Raw genomic sequence first — 20117 nt, forward strand, 5'->3', positions numbered from 1 at the left:
TTGGTTTAGTTCTAAGCACATAATATTGTTCTGAAGTATTTCTTTGGCATGTGTTACCCACTGTGCATGTTCATTTAAATTTAAAACCGAGAAAATGCACCTACAACCACATGTCTACAAGATGTTTGACAAAACTTCTCAGTAAGAAAAACTATTAAACTCAGAAAAATTTGAGATATCTGGTATACTACAGCTAGATATTCATCATTTATATTAGGCCAAAAATTTCCCACATGCCGATAATCACTCTTCACATTTATTTGATCCATTTTCCTCCTGATTTTTCTCCATTGAATGATGCAAAATTAATAGCTTATATATAAGGAGGAAGTTACAGTCAATTATTTCAATGAAAGAGAATCCACATTTGAAAGTTCATTGGAAGATTAGAGTGTCTTTTGATGTTTCATGTTCTTGAAAAAAATGAAACATAACCAATTTCACATTATTATTAAAGGATAGAATAGAGAAAAAGAAAAAGGGAGAGGAAGAATTAAGAAAATAAAATGAGAAGGGAAGGGGTGAGAGATAGCAATTTAGAAGAAGGTTGTGGGGAAGGTTTTTCAAATAGCAATTTAATTTGATACAAATAGATAGAAATTACGGTCACTAATTTATTGAGTAGGTATTAAGGTTTTTGTATTTGGTCTTTTATTGTAAATTCTCTACCTTGTGTACCATTGGATTGTTTTGTTATTAGAATTTGCTATCCAGTAAATGTGCCATTTGGTAGCATTTGCATTGAGACCAACTACTTTAGTTATAGACATTGAGGAGAATTGAAGACTTCGAAATCAAAGGAAAAGAAACATAATTGGTAATATGTGACCTAAAACAAAATGAGGGAACAATGGAAGAAGATTTAATACCTTAATGAACTCTCAACTCTCTTTTTTTTTTTTTTTAACCTAAGAAACACTTTAATATAGGGATTTTTAGCTACAATAGAAGATAGAGATTTGAGAATCTTTTTAATTGTATTATTAAAATGGAAATGCCTTTTAGTAGGAGAAATTAGAAGGCCCTTAAAGGTGAACTTTGTTTAAAATACATGTATTTTTGTCAAAGTATATGTAAAAGAGAGTTAGAAATGACCACAAGGAGATCCAAATGCGGTGTAAGCTTATTACCAAACTCAAAAGATAAATTGTCCATTCGAGCTATTCATGAAGACAAGGATGACCAAAATTTTGATATGCAAATAATTTGAAATTGATATTTAAGATGAACTAAAATTGCATATGAATAATTCAATAGAGAGAATATATCATTTATTTTTAAAGGTTCAAAATTATTATGCAAAGGAATGGACATAAAAGGTTTGGTGTGCAAATAGGTGTTACCTTATAAAGGTAGAGGAATCACCTTTTCCACAAGAGGGGGATGTTAGATGGAGGTTATAAATTTCAAAAAGTAGTCATTTTTTTATCAATGAAGAGAAAGAGGCAGAGAATTTTACCCAAAGTACCTTATAAAGGTAGAGGAATCACCTTTTCCACAAGAGGGCGATGTTAGGTGGAGGTTATAAATTTCAAAAAGTAGTCATTCTTTTATCAATGAAGAGAAAGAGGCAAAGAATTTTACCCAAAGGAAGAAAATAAATTGGAAGAGTTGGCCTAAGGAGGTCAATCATTTTCTTAGATGCAGAGTATATCATAGGTGTTTGAATGCTCAAGTGAAGATAGCATATTTAGTATAAAGGTGAAGTCCAAATGAAAGTAGTATTGGTGGTTAATTTATTTTTCCTATGAAAAATCTTGCATGACAACGAAAAAGACCAAGACAACTTGAAATATTTTGTTATATTATGTATCATAATGAAAGCTTTCTTTTATAAGATTATAAACAAGTCAAGTCAATCCACTTTATGAATGTGGGATAGTTTGAGAAATACAGTAAAGTGAAATAAAGTATAAAAGATAAAATAACTATGCCTAAGTCTAATATCTAATTGACCATTTTAAGCTAATATCGTAGAGTTGTTGAAGGGTTTTCAAAGATAGCAAGCCCCATTACCGAGCTCCAAAGAAAGAACAAGAAATTCAATTGGACTGAAAAAAATGTGAAGAGGCATTCCAAAGGTTAAAGGTGTTATTAACGACAACACCAATTTTGAAGGTGCCGGATATGGAACAATAATTTTTGGTTTGCACTAATGCCTCCAAGGGTTGGGTTGTGTGTTGATGCAAGAAGGAAGAGTAATAGCTTATGCATCAAGGAAACTTAGAACCCACGAAGAAAACTACACAACCCATGATCTAGAAATGGCAGCAATTGTTTATGCACTAAATATTTGGAGACACTACCTTCTAGGAAGTAAGTTTGATCTTAGGACTGACCATTGTGGGCTACAACACATATTCACTCAAGTCCACTTAAATGCAAGAAAAAGACGATGGTCTGAGCTAATGAGTGAATATCATTTTGATATCACTTACATAAAAGGAACAGTAAATAGGGTGGTTGATGCTTTAAGTAGGAGGCCTCAGATATTTTCAGTGATTCCCTTAAACACAAATTTGAGGGAGAAACTGCTTAATTTAATATTTAAAGACATTTGGTACCAGGAGGTTAGCAAAAGTTTGAGGGAGAAGGAAATTAGGGTCCCAAAATATGAAGAATACTCCCTTGATAATGATGGGCTACTATGATATCAGGGAAGGATATATGTACCACCAAATGAAGATATATGCCAGTTAATCTTGAATGAAGCACATTGCGCAATATACATGGCACACCCTAGGGTTAAGAAGATGAGTGCGGACTTGAAACCACTCTTCTTTTGGAAAGGGATGAAGAAGGACATCGTAAACTTGGTAGCAAGATGCTTAGAGTGTCAACGAGTAAAAGCGGAACACGGACATCCAACGAGATTATTGCAACCCCATGAGATACCAAAATCTAAATGAGAAGTTATATCAATGGACTTCATTGTGGGACTACCAATGACCTCAAGAAGACATGATTCCATATTTGTAGTGGTGGACACGTTGACCAAGAGTGCCCATTTCATACTAGTTAAGACTACTTATAAGGCACCAGAAATAGCCATATTTTTTATTGATGAGATTATGAGGTTGCATAGAGTGCCTAGGAAGATCATATCTGACAAGGGAGCAGTGTTTACAGGAAGGTTTTGGACCAGTTTCCAAGAAGCTTTGGGAACCCAGTTGAACTTTAGCACTGCTTATCACCCTGAGACAGATGGGCAGATAGAGAGGACTAATTAAATCCTTGAAGACATGCTTCAGATGTATGTGATGGAACAACAAAAGAGATGGGAGGACTTTTTACCCCTCCTGGAATTTGCTTACAATAATAGTTACCAGAGTTCCATCAAGATGGTGCCATTTGACTTCTTATATGGAAGACCTTGTAGAACACCTCTCAGTTGGGACCGACTAGAGGACTGAGCATTAATAGGACCAAAAGTGGTGGAACAAATGACTATGATTAGAGGAAGGCTAAAAGAAGCACAAGATCGACAAAAGAGCTATGCTGATGCTCATCGAGTAGACTGAAGTTATGAAGTGGGAGACAGGGTGTTCCTGAGAGTAAGGCCCCAAAAAAGCTTTATAGGATTTGGAAAGGGAGAAAAATTGTCTCCATAGTTTGTGGGACCTTTTGAAATCTTAGAAAGGAAAGGGCCGGTGGCATATAGGCTTGCCTTACTTCCATTTTTAATGTGTATGCATGATGTGTTTCATATTTCTGTTTTCGTCATTATATTTCAGATCCTTCGCATGTTATTGGCTTTGGTCATTTGGAGGTTTCAAACGAGGGAACAGTAATGGTCGAACCAGTTCACATACTGGACCAATGAACTTTGCAGCTTAGACGACAGTTAGTGGACCAGGTTAAGGTCTAGTGGGGGAATTATAGTCCTAGTTCAGCTACTTGGGAGGACGTCGAGGAGATGCGTCACCATTTTCCTTACCTATTCCAAGGACTTCGAGACGAAGTCTATTATTAAGAGGGGTTGTATGTAGTGCCCACTCTAGTTGATTGACAGTCATATGACATTAAAATTTATTTAGCCCTAAGGCCCACACATTATTCTTTGAAGACCTCAGGTTGAGGATCCTGTCACATGACTCTATTATTAGTGGTTGAGATATTAGTGGTTGTGATGTTTATGTATGTTCTCCATTGATATTATGATGAAGATAACAATAATGGTTATGTATGTTATCTATTGGTATTATGACGATTGTAGCATTAATGGTTATGCATGTTCTCTATTGATATTATGATTATTGTAGCATAAATGGCTATGTTTGGTCTCCATTGAATTTATGATGATGATGGAAGTAAAGGATATGTATGATATCTATTGACATCATGATGATGATAGCTTTGATGGATGGGTATGTTTTCTATTGATGTTACGATGTTGATAGCTTTGATGGATATGCATGTTTCCATTGATGTTATGATGAGGATAGTCATGATGGATGTGTCCCCTATGTTACCTACTTGCATTAGTTCTGGTTCACAATGAAAAATGATGTCAATGACTAGGTGATGTTGATGATGCTATTATGACAATGACTAACAACGAGAAACCTTGTTACTGATGATTATTAAGTATGGCAAGAAAACACTAGAGACACTCGCATATGACGAGTTGACGACACCTGGTTTGATGAAAAATTATATTTTGTCTTTGAAATTCTAAGTCAAATTTGAAACCTGCCATATATGTTTATCTATATTCTGATGATATGTTAGTGGTTGCAGGCACATATTAGTTGCTTGGCCGAATGACTCACATATGGGTGATGGGGTTGTACAATTGGATGGAACTACATGGGAGGGGTGGGGTAGTGTCCCTGATCTCACCCACTAGCACTCCCACCGTGACTTGGGCTGGAAAGGTTGAAACACCTTCTCCTTGAAGATCATGATGTCATGAGGGTAGGTCCCAAAGTTGGGTCGCTCATGAGGATTTTATCGGGGGCGTGCATCAAGGCGGATTCCTTGATCCCCAACACCATTAGTCTCACTATAGCATGCAACATAAGAGATGATAGTGGTCTTTGTCGTTGCACATATACTTTCCCCTCGTAGCCACTGAATGTTTGAAGGGCAAGTGGCATGGCACCCTTGGAATTTCAAGGGAATTTCTTGAAGGGCACAACCAACTTGGCATCCTTGGCATCACAAATAAACAGTTAGGCGTGGCACCCTTGGGACTTCAAGGGAATTTCTTGAAGGGCATGACCAACTTGGAACCCTTGGCATCACAAATAAATTGTTAGGTGTGACACCTTTGGAACTTCAAGGGAAATTCTTGAAGGGCACGACCAAACTTGGCACCCTTAGAATCATTAAAAGTAAATAAATAAATAAATATAATCAAAATATGAAAACCAGGTAAATTCACATCAAGGGTAAATGATGTTAGAAACCAAGGTAATTAAATCAAGAATAAAACTTGGGTTAAGAGGATCATAGGAAGAAATAAAATATGTTACCTTCAAAACTCTACCTTTCCCTTGTTGGAAAATATTAGGTAGATAAGGTAGTTTAATTAGGTAAAAAGGGGAAAGAGGGACATAAATGTAAGGATAAATATTAATCCTAAAATAGTTAAACCTAATTAAGAGAAGAGGATGGTGAATTAAAACAAGATTAATAAATTAAATCTTAGAGAAAGTTAGAGAACCTCCATGTGGCAACAACTAACATAAGAATATCCATCTAAGAGATAACTTGAGTTAAATTAGGGAGTAGATATGGGATCAAAACTTATCAATGAACTTTAGTAATGAAAACAAATTAAGGAGTAAGAAGGGGGATCAAGAGACAACTAGGAGAAGAAATATGAATCTTGTTGAGGTGAAGAAAAATATTAGTTTTAAATTAAAATTTAAGTAAATAATTTTGGAGATCCTTGATGAGAGAGTGACACGTCGGTGGGTGAATAATCAAACTATTGAATTATCAAAAATAATTAATTATGAATGAAATTCCAAGTGTCACCTATGAGGACTCTTATAAAAGAAGGGGCAGGCCATGGGAGAAGGGACTTTTTCTTTACCCTATGGTTGGATGGATGAGACTATGTCAGAGTAGTGACTACGAGCTATAGTGAGTTTGGTGAGGTAGAGGACTTTAGAGAGGGGACTCTTGAGCCAAGGAGTGCTCTCCTCTACCAGCTAATACATTCCTCCATTGTACAACCCCATTGCAGCTCGGGGGTCTGCGGGGAAGGAGAGTACCCAGGGAGTAGGCTAGGAGGTCAACGGTGGGTCATTACATTCGGATTAAGCATGTAGACATTCACACTTGGAGGCAACCGATAACAAAGGAGGGAAAACAGCGGCAAGTCAAGTTTGAATCTCGTCTCCTGGTGAACAATACCTATGTTGTTATAATATATGTTGTATGACTTTATTATGGTTTTAGTTAATAACATGTAATTAGATGATATGTTCAATGAAGTGAAATTCAGGAAAGTTTTATATAATGCTTAATAATTTTTTAGTTCCCAGTGCTATTTTTCTTATGGTTGTATTTTAGTATTTAAAAAATAAAAAATAATTTTTTTTTTAGGGTTGGTCCCTACACTAAGAGTGTTGGTTTCACAGCTCACTTAACGAACTACGCACTGCTAGTCGGTAGTGCAGATGTGTAGTAATAAATAGTGATGGAGTCATGAGGTTTGTTTTCCGCTGCAAATTTGTTCAACATGTGTGTAAAAATCTAATTGATTCTTTTACTTTTTCTTTTCCCTCCATCTTTAGGCTTCCCAACTCTTTGAGTAGCATGGCTGGGATCTTGTCATCAGCGAACTTCTCAAAGAACATGCATTTGAATGCACCCCAGTTCTGTATAGAGTTCGGTGGAAGGTTGTGATACCATGCAGCTGCGTGATCGTCCAAGGTACATGGAAACAATCTACATGCTATGTCGGCATACCGTACCTCAAGGGTATGCAGCTACATGTAGAAGTTGTCCAAGTGATCTTCTGCCTTCACCGTGCTGTCAGGGTCAAACTTGATGTTTACTCTCTTCGCTCGCTTCGGCATATTGTGCAGAACAACTGGGAGAGCCAATGGTCCCTGAGTCATCCATTCAAGATTTGGGTCAGCTATCTCTTCTTCTTCTTCATCCTCGTCCTCTCTTTCAGAGTCTGATGGTTCTAGCTCTGAGTTCGTTGGTTCGTCTCCGCCTTCGCCTCCTGTACCAGAGCCTGATCTCAAGATCATAAGAGTGTCTTGTTCGCCTTGCCAGAAGACCGGAGGTTCCTCTTCATCTTCAATAGCTTCTGCCACACCTTCAAGTGTGGCAAGGATTGCTTCTTCCATCGATGATACAACAACTCTTGTAAGAGTGGCTTTTGGCTTTCTTGACGCATACAGAAGATGTTGCATGCCTGGGATTAGTCCGACTGCTTTCGCAAACTAGTGAGTGATGGGACGCATGTAGCAAAGTTGATGATACAAAATCTCGTGTTCAATCTTGGGAGGTGAGGAGTAACCAACTGCAGAGTTGCGTGTAGGTGAGAGGGAGTGTGAGTTACTGCCTTGACCAGATGGTTGATGAATGAGTGTGAGGGGATATTCAGCCATATACAATTGGCTACCCTCCTTCTAGCACCAAAAATGTTGATAGTGCTAGACCCGCCAACAGTCATGGGATAACCCTAGTATAAAGTCCCAACTAGACCTCACACCATTTGGTGTGGGAGTCCCATCCGGTATGATGGCTCGGTTGCCATTAACTTAAGGATTTGCCTCAACTCTTGCTTGTCAGCATAAGAGAGTGGTCTGCTTTGTCTTCAAGAAGTGAGGTTCGCGTGCCTGGGGAGTGTAAGTGTCACTTGTGTCAATGGTTCTTTCAATGTCAAGGGAGAGGGTGAGAGTGAGTCCCAAGTCAGTTGGGAGTAGTCTCAACACTGCTAGGAACACACAACACAACAGGAAGTGCACAACTTTCGGCGGAGCAGTCCACACAGATGCGGTAGTCACAACACACAAGGGAAGATAACATGTATAACACTCAGTGGATTAGCCCACACGAGTGCAATGATTGTTTACAAGTTTTATGTGAAATCTCTGTCTGATGTTCGGGAGAGTAGTCTACATGGGCGAGAGAACGTTAACAGCATATACAACACATTTTCATTAATAGATTATAAATTACAACAAGTGAAATAGTTCAAATGTAGAACACAGGTTAAAGCAACATGCATCACAAGTGTTAAAGATTAGTCTTACAATAGTTACAATACATGTGTGAAAACGTGTTGGCCTATTAGTAGGCTTTCGAATTAAGCGAAAGTTCCAAGACACATCGTTACACCATACATCACTAACCCTGTGTGAGAGGCATTGGAGCCACTTCTTACTCCTCAAAGGAAAGATTACAGACTCTCTTGGCTATGTGGAAGGAGTTGAGGTGAAAAAGTCCTTTACATGTACAAATGAGGGGGTATTTATAGCCAAGGCTAAAACTGACCCTTGTGGCTGTTCGACTACCCTCATGACTGTTTGACTTCCATGACTTTTCGACTTTACATGAATCTTTGTACAATAAGTGGGTCTCTTGGAATTCCACGATACATTACATTGATTGACAACATGGCCCACAATAGATATGTGGGCGACATGACTCCTGACACGAATCGACATGACAGTGATGGTACATTCGTGCTGCTGTTGGTGTGCATCTCGAGCTGCAGTGTTGCTGTGTGATGGGTGTCTTCATGGTGTGTCACAACTTCACCTTTGCATGGCAAAGTGCACGAAGTATTCGATGGTTGTTGGTTTGCTTGATGTTGCTTTGGCACGTTACCCCTTGCTTGTATGTTGGAAGGCTTGACAAGCTCATATGTTTGCGAAAGGTGCATGTTCATCCGTCCATCCATCTGTGGGAACATCTTGCTTTGTTTTCTCATATGTTCGTCTCCGGACACATCTCTGCATGATAATTCGTACGCGATCACATCTCTTCACATGCATCGTTTGTTCATCTGTTGGTGAACCTGTCATTCTGCATTTGCTCCCTTCGTTCATCCTATTCATCGTCACGCCATGTTTGTTAGTGTACCTGTATGTGCAGTCACTCATGACGAGACGACATCAAATCCAAAACCCTCCTAGTTTACCATGACACATGATCATTTCGGATGCAGGTGACCGGGAGAGGCAACAAGTTTGCGATGCGGGATGATGGCTCCGGGCACTGCTGATGAAAAATGCCCAATAGTCATTGGGTGATGAAGATGGGCAATCTGAGATGACAGTGACTGTCCATGAGGTTTGGCTCGGCTAGAAGGAAAAACTGTGCAAATTTTGGGAGGAACAGTCTGAGCTGCAGAAAGGAAAGGCGGACAGAATTTGCACATTTTCTAGAACGAGCAGGCAATCGGGCTTCGACAGCAAAATTTGCGCAATTTTCTGGAGGAACAGGCTGGGCTGCATGGAGGATCAGCAAGCAGAAATTGCGCAATTTTTTGGAGGAGCAGGTCGAGAACTTAGCAACCAAAACTACGCAATTCCTAGAGGGAAATGGCAGTTGGCTGCTGGTTCACTCGCAGAAAAAACTACACAATTCCTGGAGGGAACTGACAGTCATCTGCTGGGGCTTGGTAGCAAAAACTGCACAATTCATGGAGGGAACTGGCAGTCTGCTGCTGGCAGGGAAAACTTTGCTGAGGCTGGGAGGTTGGCCTGCTAATCACCTCTGCGCAATTTTTGAGCTGAGCGGATTGCTAGGCAACAGAGGGCTCACTCATGAAAACTGCGTAATTTTTTGGGTGAGCAGCTAGTCGACTGTCAAGAGGACTGGCTGGAAAATTGCGCAATTTTCTGAGGGAGATAGGGACGGGCACTTGGTGTCTGTTCGGCCTATCTGCACAATTTTCTCAGTTAGCAGAGTAGGCAAGGTGAGCAGCCTCTATGCAATTTTTGAGGGGAGTCAGTCCCGGGGTGGTTACCGAGTCAAACTCTCCGAATGGCTAGCATGAAGGTTGCTTGAATTTATTGCAGGCAGCATTGGTTGAAAATACTTGCTTGGTGATTCTGCACTGTTCCGGGTGACAGTCCATTGAGTTGATGGTGGGGTGATGGTCCGACTGTTAGAGGGGAGTCCGGTCATCGGAACTTCAGCAAAATGACTAAGTGTGTGAACGAGTAAAAGATGTAAACGTGATCTTACAAACACACACCAACATGACTTGACGACGAGACGACTCAAACCATCCAGACACACATTCTCAACATGACTGACCGACGGCGTGAGCAACAAGCGCGACACTTGTGATTGATTGTTGATTGACCATGACAAGGCTTGCGCGACAGTGAATGTGACTCTGTGTGTGAGTGGGACAGATGTTTTCATAGTGAACACAACGAGTACACACAAAGTGAAGACTTGGAGCATGACCAAAACAATGTCGCAAGAATGACTGTGACATCAACATGCAAACAATTGGGTGGAACAAACAAGCAAGGTGGGTGTGAAGACTCACACGAGCTCACGTAGTGAACCTGAGTGTATGCAACCGTCAAGTGAAACTCTTAAGGGAGGCTCCGAAGTTGGGTGCAGGGCCAAAATTTTGGAGGGTGGTTGTAGCCGCTACAACAAGTCTAAAATGGGCCTCCTAAGAAAAATGTACAACCAAAATGAACTTTACAAGGACCAATAAGATTCAAGATGATGATGACAACCATGGGGGGTGATTCACCATTTTTGGGGTAAAAAAGTAAAAATAATAAAAAATAATAAAACTACTTTTTCAATTTGAATTTTCAACATATCTCCCTAAGGTTTTACTCAAATTTTGATTGGGAGTACTCCTTGGAAGAAAATTTTAATTCCTCATCCAAGGAGTACCCATGTTGCATACTTTTGATAGACCCTGCTATACGAAAAATGAGTAATACATGAAAAAGACATGATTGCAATCACATTTTTCATGTATTTCTCATTTTTCATATAGAAGGGTCAATCAAAATTATGCAACATGGGTACTCCTTGGATGAGAAATTAAATTATGCATCCAACGAGTGTTCCCGCTTGAAATTTGAGTAAACACATAGGGAGATAAGTTGAAAATACGAGTTGAGAAAGTAATTTTTTCTTTTTTCCCTCTAAAATTTGATGATGTAATCTAATATTATTTTATAATTTCCTTAGGAGGCCCATTTTAGGCCTCAAAATTCCCTTAATGTTCCCAGAACAACATTTATTGTGTGAATTTTATTTCCATGACTATGTTTTTTTTTAGAAAGAACCCTTAAACTTACACCATGCATTGGAGATGTTTAGTTGAGAGCCTTTGTGTCCTTTATGCAATATCAAGTTAGTTGGAAGGTTGTTTGTAATACTGTAACAACTAATGAAGGAAAGGTGAATTTTTTTATCCAAAATGAACTTGGGCCTACTAAAAGAGTTTCTATGGTATATAACAGGATATGGCAATATCCGGACACCGAAAAGATGCTAATGGAATTCAAGAATAGATTTTTGGAAAGTTGTCTCGGAAGTATCATAAGGATGAAACATGATGGATTAGATGGGTTTACGCTCCGATGGAATGCTTGCCGGAAGAAATTGAAGGATGAGGACCCTTATTATTTTCTAAATTTTATATAGGCACTTTCCAGGGTTTCTTAGTATGTAGAATGCATCAGGAGAATTGGGCCTCGCTAGCTAGGACTTAGGTTCAAATTTCCTCTTATTTGGCTCCCTACCTATTAGTATCAACATCCATATCATCTCACCAATAAATTATGGGAAATGGAGATGGTTCTTTCTCGAGGCTATAGAGCGTATTCATAGGATACTATAGGAGCTTATAATTTCTCAGAACTCCATTCTCGTCACATCAAAAACCAATTATAAAGGTTTGCATGAGGACATGCATATGTTTAAATTGGGGGGATATGTTGGGACGTGCAATTGGCATTCTCTTGCAACCATTTTCCTATCTTTTATTTACCCTTTTTGACTCTCAAGACCATACATTATCACTACAACAACCATTGTCAACCTAAGTATGTCTCTTTTTATATGCCATCTTTATTATTTAATTATGCTTGTAATTTGGAATGAAAACTACTGCTTTAGGCTATTTTTATCATAAAAATGACAATTGGGTTGTTTTAGGGTATGTGGTATGTTGAGATGTTGTTACAAGATTACACTTTCTAGTTTTTCCTCACCAATGACGGGACAAAGACTCGCTAAATATTGTTGATACACACGAGACTTATTTTGGATGCACTGACCTCTTTTAAATAGTCATGAAAACCAATCTAGAGAATAATTTGGTCAAAGTTAGTTCAATAGCCAAAGGAGATATTCATGGAAAACACAACTAAAGCAGTTAGGATTTTCCATAGATAAATCTTCGTAATTTGCAAAAGTTGTTACAAATTTGTCCCAACCATGGAAATTGTTATCAATTTGTTAATATGTATTCTCAATTTAGATCACACGAGAATTGAGATATTCTCATGATGATATTTTTATTTGTAATCTAAAATTATAAAAATATGTGCTCTCTACCCGCTAGTAGATATAGATATAGACACACATAGAAAGAACGGAAGGCGAGAGCACCAACATTCTAATCTTGTATGTTTCATTAATGTAAATCTCAATCATTCTTGGCACCATACTTTTCTGTTGACTAGCTTGTGTGTTGTGTAGTGCACCAGCGCCTGCTAGGAAGGAAGGGCCCTCCTTGTTAACATGGATCAATAATTAGGAAGGTAATGTAGCACTTTGATTTATTTTCTCTTAGTTATGATTCATGTATGATTGTTGTTACTGTTACTATTGATCTTGTTCATGCTTTAATGATTACAAAATTCTAACCTCTCTATTGTGTAACAACATAGGTCCTGGACCGATCCCTTTATTAGTGTGACCATTATTTAATTCCTGTTATAGTTTGATGATGTTTTTATTTCATTTCAATGTGTTTTTCAACATTTTCTTGAGTGAATGGTTTCCAGGAGCACTATTTCTTTCTGAATAACATCCAAAGTGTTGGATTTTCTAAAGTGTTATTAATTACCACTAGTCATCATTTGTCCTTGCATGTACTTTTCATGATAGACTTGAAATAAAAAGGCCTACCTGGATTGACCATTAATGTAAGAGTCAGATCTATTGATTTTAATTAAAATAACAATTATTCCACCCAACACTTAGCCATGACAAGAAATGAGAATTGGTCGTAGAATTCCACCAAGGATTTCAAAATAAGTTACTAGATCATTGGGCTAAGTACCTATCCAGGCTCACTTACCCCCAAGTTTGTAGCATAAAGTGGCAACAAGTAAACATTGGACCAATAATGAACTAGGGATGAACCAACAATGAACCAACAAGGTACCTAAGAGAAATGATGGTCAAATGATCATGGAATGAACTTGATACAATGATGGGAACATGAATTTTGTATGCATTCAATATTTCCACCAAGTGTCGAACTCACATAGACCACTTCCTGCTTTCTTTTTGGACATATTCATAGGTCATCTCTTCATAATTTTGGGATATGTTCATAAAATCACTTGTGGAAAATAATATTATTTTAATGGCTTAGGAACCATGATGAACACCCTATTACCTTTTCCTTTTGTAGAGTTATATCCCCTGATCTCTCATGCTTGACTTGTTCTGTAGTAGTGGTGAATTGTATTAACATGAGTGTATTAACATGAATACATGCACAAGGGCACATAGGCCTAACACAACCCAACTCACTAGATTAATATAATATATGCAAAACAACAGAGAGGTCATCTTGGGGTTGTCACATGAAGAATATTGTATATGGAGTTTAGCTCAAAAGGAGGTTGCTCCCTCAAATAAGCAAGTGAATAGCAGTGGATTCCTTCCATAAAAGGATCAATTTTAAGGTCTTTCCCTTATCTTAATGGTTTTGATATTCATAAAATATGGAGCATTTATATGTTATTCTTAGATATATTGTATGTGATATCATTTTGAGATCTAAAGCACATACCACTTTATCATGCTTCCGTCATTTGATTGAAGAGAAGGAGGAGCACATTCCCTTTCTTACCATTTGTAATTTGAATAAGGATGAGAAGTATCATTGATCTTTTGTCACATTTTATTAATATTTAGAAGAAAGAGAAGAAAAACAAGTCATTTCCCATACTTTAGTAATTTTTTAGAGGAGAAGGGGCATTGGTATTTTCTCAAACTTTCGTAATTAGAGTGATGAGGGGAAGAAGAATGATCATTGGCCCATTCTCATGTTTTTTTAGTTCAAGTGAAGGGGACAAGGAGCACTGATCCTTTGTCAAATAAATAAATCAAGAAATATGTTCCATACAACCCTTACCACATGTAAGAGACTTTGTTTATGGCCGAACCAAGCCTATAGGTGAAACAAATATCTGTCATATTGTAATAAAAGATAAATAATTACCAAAAGTATATTGAAACATCCAAATGATCAACATAGTGTTGGGAATCTACATAGTGGATAAGTTCCTAGTTAGCAATTTCAAAACTACAACCACTATCTATTGATTTCACTACAATCGTGACAACATTTTGGTAGAAGTAATCACAAGAAGGTGTGACCTCAAATTGTCTTTTGTTAGATCTATGAATACACAGGAAATATGATCACGCCAAGATCAAAATCAATCAACATTTCATCCATTCTACATGTATTATGGGAACTCAATGTAATTGTGCCTCAACTAACTTTCCTAGCATGCAAATAAGCACACCTGTGGTTCCAAGCATCGAAAGAAATGAGAAATGCATACAATGCCCCATCAACTTAAACATGCACAAATACAAACCAATAGGGTCTATCTCTCAAATTGTTCTAGTAGGAGTAGTTAGGCTTGTTGTACAACCCAATCTAGTATGGAGGTTGTTAAATATAGCATTTAAAACAATTAGTCCAATGTATGTCCATATTTAACTTGGATATATCAAGCACTAAGAATGATCACATTTATTGACGTGTAAATTATTTTATCCTTTAATTCCATATCAATAGATTTGATCCCCCTGATTGATTAATATATCTGATCGATTTAAAATGGATCTACATTAGTTAGAAGGCAATACCCTTCACAACTCACCAACTGTAGGTTTCCTCTTTATCAATCATCGTGACTCCTCTTTCAACCTCTAGTAGTGCATTCATTCAATGAGTGTGCACCAATAGATTTACCCTAGGCTCTAGACATCTTATACAACCTCAAATAGCCATCTTTGTTAATGCAATGTTAATATCATGAAACAATGGGAAAACAACTTGCTCCAATGAACAAACCGAGGGCACAAAAATCATAAGGCTACAAAACAATCATAGCATAATGCTATGGGAAAACCATAGCATTACTTATCAAACACTCAACTCTTGCCTACACTGATATTTTATGTAGAGAGGATTAGAAAGGTGGAAAATGCCCATGATCATGGACCCCTCTTCCTATATGAGTTTTGATACCATGCGGGGAAATGTGAGAGTAGACATTTTATTCATATACCAAAATTATGTTTACATACTCTATTCAATAAATAATTGTACTAATATATATACATCAATGTGTGCCTTAAGATAGACACATTATCTTAGAAGCGCACTAACAACTTCTCAAGAGAATATATCAAGTACATATTAAAAATCAGAGATAACTTGTTAGAGTTAACCTCTCATATCTAACTAGAATAATAACCTCCTAAAATATACAAGAACATTATTCACACAGAAACAAACTCTACCTCACTTAACAAATATATTAATAACCACAACCTTATGGTATAATCAAAATTCAACAATACAGTATATTAAAATTAATAAATTCACTCGACTATATATTAAAAATAATACATCCCTAGGAATAAATTTTCTTTGCCATGTAATCATTGTCACTCTTATCCCTTAAAATAATTATATGATACAAACTTTGCAATTTCATTCATAGAGCATATTAAAAAAAGTTCATAATGTCATCTTATTCCCCCAAAATATCAAGACAATCCATATTCAATTCTTTTGGTGAGATACCACATTTATCCATATCAAAAAAAGTGTGAAAATTCTTCATTAACATAAGAATTATCATCAAATATTGAATGGTTAGTTAGTGGACATACTGAATATGGTTTTCCCACGTCCTGTACAAAAGCTAAACAAGAGTCTACAAAACAATCTTTGAATGATTTTCTCTTTGAAATGCAAGATTCAGAAACAGACTTAGATGGAGATGTTGTTGTTTGAGTATATGCAAATTTGGTGAATGCTAATGGTCCTCACAGTTTTCGTGATGCATTATCATAAGCGAATGCAACTAATTCTATTGTGTCAAAAGGCTTAAGCCACAACCTCACTCTGCTGGAAGGATCTTTGTTCTTTGTAACCCATCTCCCCCATTTTCTTCATCTTACACCACAATATTTACAGCTCACTGCAAACTCTACATTGGAATCTGGTTCGCATAAAACTAGTTTTCTTGTTGGGCACTTTAGGTTTCCTCTTACACTTGCAAATGCATTTAGGTTTACATTAAATTCATGTGCGAGTTGAGAAACTCAATGATGTGTGAATTTCAAAATGATTTTTAATGAATAAAATAGTAAAGAAATTCTTAAAAATAAAATCTATTCAATATTAATGTTAAAATTTTAATTTACTTATATTTTCAAATTATTCAATGATATAATTTTAGTAATTAAAAAAATTGTATTTAGATATATTTTAATTTTAAATTTATCAAAGATGTAAATGAATCAATTTTTTTCCTACACACCTTTTTAAAAATATAAAATATAAAAATAAATTTACAAACCTTTTTATCTTTCTAATGCTTAATTAATTATAAACTAAAATAATAAAAAGGAAATTTTGCTCAACTAAAACACATTGTGGGAACTATCTTATATAAAAGCATTTCTTTTGAATTAATAAAATAGCTTCAAGTGGCCACCTTGGCTGGAATTTTGGATTGTTTCCCTTTTAGAGGGTTGTAATCACATAAATGATGTTTGATCTAGTTGTGGGGATAAGGAGGACCGTGGGATCTTTCTCAAACTTTTGTAATTTGAGTAAGTAGGAGAACAAGCACTAGCGCTTTCTTGGACTTCTATAATTTGATCAAGGGGGAGTAGGATAATTCACCCTTTATCACACTTTTTTATATAGAGTGAGGAGGAGGAGAAGGAATAACTCCCTCTCACATTTATACCATTTGAAAGAGGAAGAAAGAGCATGGGAAATTTATGACTTTTTATAATTTGAGTTAGTAAGAGACAAACCATTATCCCTTTCTCACACTTTGTAGCTAGAGTGATGATGAGAAGGAGAAGGAGGACTAATCAATTCTCATGTTTCTACCATTTGGAGGAGGAGAAGGAGCAATGGCCCTTTCTCATGGTTTGGTAATTAGAGTGACAAAGAGAAGGAGAAGGAGAATCAACCCTTTCACTTCTGTCATTTAATGGAGAAGGGGAAGCAATATTGTCCCTTCTCACACAATAGTGATTTTTCGTATAGAGAGAAGGAGCACTAGCCCTTTCTTACACTTTCATAATTAGAGTGATAAGGAGAAGGATAAGGAGCTCTGGCCCTTTCACACTCTTCTACCATTTAAATGAAGTGAATATGGAGCATAGGCCCATTCTCACACTTTTGTAATTTAAGTGAGGAAGAGAAGGAGCAATGATCCTTTCTCACACTTTATTAATATTTTGGGGGAAGAGGAGCATGGCCCCCTTCTCATACTTTCAGGTATTTTTAGGACAAAAAATAGAACTGCCATTTTTTCACTTTTACAATTAGAAGAATGATACATTAAGGGAATATTGAGGTTTCAAATGGGCCTTATAAGGAAAATAATAAAATAATAGTTAAAATAATAAAAAAGAGATGATTTTTTAAAGAAAAAGAAAGGAAACTATTTTTTATTAAAATTTCAACTTATCTTGTTATAGGTTTACTCAAATGTCAAGTATAGACACATGTTGGATGCAAAATTAAATTACACATCTAACCAGTGTCTACATTTGATAATTGAATAAAACCTATAATGAAATATGCTGAAAATACAATTAAAAAAAAAATTATTCTTTTCCCTCCAACATATTTAACCTTGGGGATCACATCATCATCTTGATTTGTTTAAAGCTTAAAGTTTGTTAGTACATTCTTTTATTTTGGGGCTCATATTTTACCTGAAAATTCTCCTAATGAGGAGGAGAAGGATTATGGGCCATTTCTCACATTGTTATATTTCGAGTGACCAAGAGAAGAATAATTGCCCCTTTCCCATACTATAGTAATTTTTGGGAGGAAGACGAGCTTGGAATCTTTCTCATACTTTAGTAATTTTTGGGAGGAAGACGGGCATGGAATCTAAGACCACTAAGCCCTTCCCACTCCTTTTTAAATAGAATGATGAGGGGAAGGAGAAGGAAAAATATGCCTTTTAGTTGGGACCTTCCCTTGAGGGGTAATTGGGGTTAGAATGACCCACAATAGAGTAATAATAGTAGAGTGCATTCAATGTAAGGTCAACTAGGTCCATTATGTTTGTTCTTCTTATATAAGGTATCTCCACCACAATAATATTGAGTAAATATAATGAGAACTCGCTAAATAATGAGGGGTAGGTAGTTAAGAGGATGTTATGATTAGGTATTTTACTTTATAATAAATATGCATTACTCCTTTTCTTGATCAAATCTCCATAAAACAAGACTGTATCGATAAAGGTGGTCAGAGGCATGAATGAAACTGAGGGAAGGATACCCACAGGGAAATTGAATAATTAGGTATTTTCTGTAGGCTCCCTAGTCGAGTCCAAAAGGATTGATCAGAGATAAATCACTGGTTGTTGTCTATAGACATACATGACTTCAATAGCAATGGTAACATTTAGGGGATCTCCCCGATATGAGGTCCCAATTAGATCCGCCAACATTCAGGGGATCTCCTCGATATGAGGTCCCAATTAGACCTCACACTGTTTGGTGTAGGAGTCCCATCCTGTATGATGGCCTGGTTGCCATATACGTAGAGATTTTCCTCGGCTCTAACTTTCAGCACATGAGAGTGTTGTAATGGTACCTCCGAAAAACAAGGTGAGTGTGCCTGGTGAGTGTGCAATGTAACTGTGTCTAGGTACTCTTACTACAAAAGGGGGAGAAAAGTGAGCCTCTAAGTGAGAGGTAATAGTACCACCCAAGAAGAGACACACGTGAACCGCGAAAGTTTGTCCAACATCCAGCGGAATAATCCACAACTGATGTGGCAGTCGTTAAAACCAAAGAACATGGAAGGGTCTGTCTACCATCCAACGGAATAGTCCACAGTGGATATGATGGTCGTTAAAACCAATGAGCAGGGAAAGGTCTGTCTAGTATCTCGTGGATTAGTCCACAAGGATGAGACAACAATGACAACCATAAAAACACATTCCCAACAAGGTAAGCAATAAAACAACCGAAACAGTTCAACTATCTTAGTACATGTGAAACAAACATGAAATATAAATGCTCACAGAATAGTCTTACAAACATCCATAAGTCATGCATGGAAAAGTGTTGGCCCAAGAAAGCTTTTGTATTAAGAAAAAGTTCCAAGACACATATCATTAGGGGAATTTTGAGGTCTAAAATGAGCCTCCTAAGAAAAATGGACAACAAAAATAAACTTTATAAGAACCAATAGGATTCAAGATGATTATGTCAACCATGGTGGATGATTCACCATTTTTGCAGTAAAAAAGTAAAAAGATTAAAAAATAATAAAACTACTTGTTAAACTCATATTTTCAACTTATCTCCCTAAGATTTTACTCAAATTTCAAGTGGGAGTACTCGTTGGATGAAAACTTTAATTCTTCATCCAAGGAGTACCCATGTTGCATACTTTTGATGGACCCTACTACAAGAAAAATGAGAAATACATGAAAAGATGTGATTCCAATCTTGCTTTTCATGTATTTCTCATTTTTCATATAGTAGGGTCCATCAAAAGTATGCAGCATGGGTACTCCTTGGATGAAGAATCAAATTTTGCATCCAACAAGTGTTTTCACTCAAAATTTGAGTAAACCCATAGGGAGATAAGTTGAAAATACGAGCTGAAAAAAATA

The 20117-nt window shown here is 36.9% G+C and overlaps 1 long non-coding RNA gene across 1 annotated transcript in view; it reads left to right on the forward strand.

Annotated features, from left to right (window-relative positions):
- The first annotated feature begins 12664 nt into the window (after positions 1 to 12664).
- LOC149195040 (uncharacterized) overlaps positions 12665 to 20117 on the forward strand; it is a 125332-nt gene continuing 117879 nt past the window's right edge. Inside the window, exon 1 of the long non-coding RNA XR_016255134.1 lies at positions 12665 to 12728. This is a non-coding gene — a long non-coding RNA (uncharacterized LOC149195040). The remainder of the gene's footprint in view (positions 12729 to 20117) is intronic.

Source organism: Pinus tabuliformis, chromosome 2_2, assembly GCF_031772625.1.
Source record: "Pinus tabuliformis cultivar Carrire ecotype Pingquan chromosome 2_2, CPIR1, whole genome shotgun sequence".
In the NCBI taxonomy this organism is placed as follows: domain Eukaryota; kingdom Viridiplantae; phylum Streptophyta; class Pinopsida; order Pinales; family Pinaceae; genus Pinus; species Pinus tabuliformis.